The 5,840-nt window shown below is 44.5% G+C and overlaps 1 long non-coding RNA gene across 1 annotated transcript; it reads right to left on the bottom strand.

The window, feature by feature from the left end:
* Positions 1-986: 986 nt before the first annotated feature.
* On the bottom strand, positions 987-5,588 carry LOC123329580. Its single transcript, XR_006545143.2, has 3 exons — positions 5,465-5,588; positions 3,305-3,449; positions 987-1,746 (listed from the first exon to the last, which is right to left on the bottom strand). It is a non-coding gene; the product is annotated as an uncharacterized LOC123329580 (long non-coding RNA).
* Between the last annotated feature and the right edge of the window lie 252 nt (positions 5,589-5,840).

The following is a 5,840-nucleotide window of genomic DNA, read 5'->3' as shown; positions in this document are numbered from 1 at the left end:
ATGAATCGCAGCATGCCAGGCCTCCCTGTGAATCAGCTATAGGTATACACATATCCCCCTCCCTTTTGAACCTCTCTCCCATCTCCCTCCCCATTCCACCCCTCTAGGTTGATACAGAGCGCTGTTTGAGTTTCCTGAGCCATATAGCAAATGGCCATTGGCTATCTATTTTACACACGCTAATGTAAGTTTCCAGGTTGCTCTTTCCATGCCTCTCACCCTCTCCTTCCCCTCCCTTTTCCATAAGTCTGCTCTCTTTGCCTGTTTCTCCATTGCTGCCCTGCAACTCAATTCTTTGGTACCATCCTTCTAGATTCTGTATACATGCATTAGTATACAATGTTTACCTTTCTCTTTCTGACTCACTTCACTCTGTATAATAGGTTCTAGATTGCTCCACCTCATCAGAACTGACTCAAATGCATTCCTTGTGATGGCTGAGTAATATTCCATTGTGTATAGGGACCACAGCTTCTTTATCCATTCACCTGTTGATGGGCATCTAGGTTGCTTCCAAGTTCTAGCTGCTGTAAATAGTGCTGCAATGAACAATGGGATACACGTGTCTTTTTCAATTTGGTTTCCTCAGGATAATCCCATGCCTCGGAATGGGATTGCTGGGTCATATGGTGGTTTTAGTCCTAATTTTTTAAGGAGTCTCCACACTGTCTTCCATACTGGCTGTATCAGTTTCCATTCCCACCAACAGTGCAAGAGCGTTCCCTTTTCTCCACACCCTCTCCAGCATTTACTGTTTCTGAGCTTTTTGATGATGGCCATTCTGACCGGTGTGAGGTGATATCTCATTGTAGTTTCGATTTTTATTTCTCTAGTAATGAGCGATGTTGAGCATCTTTGCATGTGTTTGCTAGCCATCTGGATGTCTTCTTTGGGGAAATGTCTGGTTAGGTGTTTTCCCCACTTTTTGATTGGGTTGTTTGTTTTTCTGGTATTGAGTTATATGAGCTGCTTGTATATTTTGGAAATCAATCCTTTGTCAGTTGTTTAATTTGCTATTATTTTCTCCCATTCTGAGGGTTGTGTTTTTAACCCTGTTATAGTTTCCTTTGCTGTGCAAAATCTTCTAAGTTTTATCAGGTCCTGCTTGTTTACTCTTGTCTTTATTTCCACCATTCTGGGAGGTGGGATGCACTTTTAATCAATAGAATACGGCTAAACTGATGTCACAGTGAGGTTAGGTTCTAAACACGTTTTGGCTTCTCTCTCTCCATCTCACCTGCTTGGTCTGATGGACTTGAGCTGCCTTAGGAAGGGGCCCATGGGGTTAGGAACAGCCCCGATGAACCGAGTCCTGCCAGCAACCATGTGAGTGACTTCAGAAGCAGGTTCTTTCCCAGACAAGCCCTGAGATAAGGCATAGCCCCCAGGCACACCGTAACTACAGTCTCGAGGCAGAGGCACCCCACTAAACTGCACCCGCGTTCCTGAATCACAGAAAGCATAAAGATAATGCTGTTTCATTCTGTTTTAGGGCAATTTGTTACGTGGCAATAGATAACTAATGCAAAGGGTAAGGGGGTGAAAAGCACGACTCAGGAAGTGTGTTCTCCACCCTCCCTGCGGTGGGGAAGAGTTGCCATGGAGGAGCAGAGAGGATCTTCCCCTTCAGTTCTCTGGTTCCCGTGTCTCCTCTGACCGAACGACACAGCCCGGCTGGGCTGCCTCCAGTACAAGGGTCATAGCAGCCCTGAGGGCCAGGACGGGCTAAGCCTCAGGTCTTTCCTCCTGTGGGGAAGAGACAGGCTTAGAGGGAAGAGAGAGGGAAGCAGAGACCCAGACCCCAGCGTCTTCTTTTTGGTTTGTTTGCAGAAATGAAATTAACTATTGGTCATCTATAGCCAAAATGCAAATACTTCAATTAATCTTACTACACTCGTTTGTGACCCGAGTCACAAACAGGACTGTAGCCCACCAGGCTTCTCAGTTCATGGGATTTCCCAAGCAAGAATACTGGAGTGATCACCACTTCCTCCTCCATCCCTGACCCAGGCATCCAGCATCTCCTGCATACCACTGTACCACCTGGGAAGACCAAATGGTTGAAGTAAGTGAGTGTCAGTCGCTCAGTCATGGCTGACTCTTTGAGACCCCATAGAGTAAAGAGCCTCTTGATGAAGTGAAAGAAGAGAGTGAAAAACTTGGCTTAAAGCTCAGCATTCAGAAAACTAGGATCATGGCATCTGGTCCCATCACTTCATGGCAAATAGATGAGGAAACAGTGGAAACCGTGGCTGACTTTATTTTTCTAGGCTCCAAAATCACTGCAGATGGTGACTGCAGCCATGAAATTAAAAGACACTTACTCCTTGCAAGGAAAGTTATGACCAACTTAGTATATTACAAAGCAGAGACATTACTTTGCCAATAAAGGTCCATCTAGTCAAGGCTATGGTTTTTCCTGTGGTCATGTATGGATGTGAGAGTGGACTGTGAAGAAAGCTGAGCGCTGAAGAATTGATGGTTTTGAACTGTGGTGTTGGAGAAGACTCTTGAGAGTCCCTTGGACTTCAAGGAGATCCAACCAGTCCATCCTAAAGGAGATCAGTCCTGGGTGTTCACTGGAAGGACTGATGTTGAAACTGAAACTCCAATACTTTGGCCACCTGAGGCAGAGAGCTGACTCATTGGAAAAGACCCTGATGCTGGGAAAGATTGAGGGCAGGAGGAGAAGGGGATGACAGAGGATGAGATGGTTGGATGACATCACCAACTCGATGGACATGGGTTTGGGTAAACTCTGGGAGTTGGTCATGGACAGGGAGGCCTGGCATGCTGCTGTCCATGGGGTCACAAAGAGTTGGACATGACTGAGCAACTGAACTGAACTGAACTGAACTAGCCTGTGGGGCTCCTCTGTCCATGGGATTCTCCAGGCTAGAATATTGGAGTGGATTGCCATTCCCTTTTCCAGGCCATCTTCTCGGCCCACGGATTGAACCCGGGTCTCCCGCATTGCAGGCGGATTCTTTACCATCTAAGCCACCAGGGAAACCAGACAGTAAATGCACCACACACAGTGTTTTGAGGAGGGCATGGCAACCCACTGCAGTATTCTTGATGGGAAGATCCCACGGACAGAGGAGCCTGGCGGGCTATGGACCATGGGGTCTCAAAGAGACGGACACACTGAGGTGAAACTGAGTAGTGCACTGCTTCTTTAGTGGGGAAGCAGCTACACACTAGACACGGCGGGAAGCCCAGCACCACGGCAGAGCAGGAAAATTAAGTACGTCAGCGAGAAGGAGCGCCTGCAAAGTGTCAAGCCAAGGCTCTCTGCATCTACCTGGAGGCGCTGCAGTCCACTTGGGCTGTGTTCGAGTCTTCCTCACCAGCCTTTGCACTCCCCTTGGCCGGGTCCCTTGTCCCTCAGTAACTTGCCTTTCTTCAGCTTATTTTACACAACTAGCTTCTGGAATCCAGACTTCTGCCTGTCATGGAAGAGCAAATATTAATAGAAGATGAACAAAATTGGGTTCACACCTCATAGGAGTTTTAAAAAAGCTTGAAGTCTGTCATAACGACCTTTAAATAGAATGTCATAAGATCTCTGATGATGCTTCGCTTCATGGCTTCCTGGACTCCCAAGTGCAGTTAATAAGGCTTTAAAAAAATTGTAATAAAAACTTTTAATAATTTTTTTGTTTGTTTTGGCCATGCTGTGCAGCGTATAGTCCCCAAACCAGGGATCGATTCTGTGCCCTGAATTGGGAGTGTGGAGTATTAACCACCAGGCCACCAGGGAAGTGTCAAGAGGGCACTTTATTCTGGTTTTCATGTGTTAAAAGTTTAAAGAAAATCAAATAGTCATTTCTGTTATGGCCTCATAGGATAACCAAAAGGTCATTTTATTTTTCTTCACAGAAATATCCTTTCATAGGAAACCAGATTTCTTTATGTTTCCTAGTTTTATTGAGATATAATTGACACATAACATTGCATGAGTTTAAGGGGTGCCACATGGGTTTAAAAAAAATTATTGGTGTAGAGTTGATTTACAATGTTGTGTTAATTTCAGGTGTAAAGTGATTCAGTTATCCGAATACTCATTCTTTTTCAGATTCTTTTCCCATGTAGGTTATTACATAAATCTGAGTAGAGTTCCCTATGCTATTCTTGTTGGTTACCTATTTTATATACAGTAGGGTGTGTATGTTAATCCCAAATTCCTAATTTATCTGTCCCTGCCATGTTTCCCCTTTGGTAACTATAAATTTGTTTTCAAAACCTGTTAGTGTTCCTTTTTTGGAAATAAGTTCATTTACATCAAATGACTGGATAAATGCATATTCTGCAAAATGATTGCCACAATATATCCATCACCTCACACAGTTACAATTTGATTTTTATTATGATGAGAACTTGTAAGATCTATTCTCTTAGCAACTCTAAATACATATACAGTATTGTTAACTACATGTAATGCTGTACGTTGTGTCCCCAGGACTTACGCATTTTGTAATGGTACTTTTTGACCCACTTCACCCATTTTGCTCCCCAGCACCCACTTCTGGCAATCATCTGTTCTCTGTATCTATCAGTTTGCAGAAATCAAATGTCTGATTATCTAGTAAATGTATTTTCTAAGTGTTATAGAATCATTCAAGCACAATATCCACAAATAAAAATAAAGAATGTGTGATGTTCTGGATCTTTGACTTAGTAAGAGTAGAATGCTAGATTTCTAATTAAAAAAAAAAAAAAGATATGCAACAAACAGCAAAGGTTTACTGTATAGCACAGGGAACTATAGTCAATGTCTTATAATGACCCGTAATGGAAAATAATCTGAAAAAATAATATATGTTCCACCAAATCACGCTGCTGTGCACCTGAAGCATTGTAAGTCAACTATACCTTAATAAAGTATATACATTAAGAAAAAAAAGTGAAAAAGGAGAAAAGGTTGAGACGCACCAGTTTTAATCAACTCCTTATCTCACAGATAAGGACACAGGTTGTGTGATGTCAGGTGGCAGCTGCTTTGCGGTGGAAACTGTGTCCAGAGTGCAGTCCTCCTGGCCCTGTATCAGCAATCGCTCCGGGGCCCCAGAGCTGCGCTCCCTAGTGGAGAACCCATCTGGTGACAGGAAAATTCCTTAAGTATTCAGACAAAGGTAAGGAGCAAGAAAGAATGGTGGAAGTTATAGGGAGGGAAATTTTTTGTTCTGCATAACAAAAAACTTTTAAACAATAGGTGGAACTGTTCAACCAGAGAAAGTGTATGGGAGTGTTTAGAATAATCGTAAAAAAAAAAAAAATTACAGTACGTTGAGGCAGAGGCTGAATGGCTACCCTTGATCATCTCCTAGGTCCTTTTCAGACTTCTAATGTAGAGGGCTGTTCACGTGTCTGCGTCCTCAGAAGACTGTTCTAGAGCGCTGAGCTTCGCCATCCTCATTAACAAACGTGTGTCAAGGAGAGAAGGTGGAACGCGATTTCTGACCTGTTCGCCTTTCCCACTGCTGACCACCTGGGGGCGCACGAGCCTTCCTCGGACCCGAGACAGGACTGCGACCCCGGATCGCAGGCTGCAGGGACGCGGACCGAGGCGAAGACCGGGGCGGGGCGAGGCGAGGGTGCAAACCGTCCTCCCGCCGCAGACCGCCTCCACGGGAGGCCAGCACGCCAGCACGGAAGGCGCATCGAGATCGCACCGGAGGCCGAATTCTGCTAGGATTATGGGAAAAAACAATTTTTAAAATATGGATAATTTTAAAAGCCTTTACTGAACTTGTTATAATACTGTTCCTGTTTCATGTTTTGGTCGCTCGGTTCCTGAGAAGGGATGGAACCCACACTGCACGCCTCAACCCCCATGT

Source organism: Bubalus bubalis, chromosome 16 (genome assembly GCF_019923935.1).
Source record: "Bubalus bubalis isolate 160015118507 breed Murrah chromosome 16, NDDB_SH_1, whole genome shotgun sequence".
Classification (NCBI taxonomy): Eukaryota; Metazoa; Chordata; class Mammalia; order Artiodactyla; family Bovidae; genus Bubalus; species Bubalus bubalis.
This window is presented reverse-complemented; position numbering and strand designations above follow the sequence as displayed.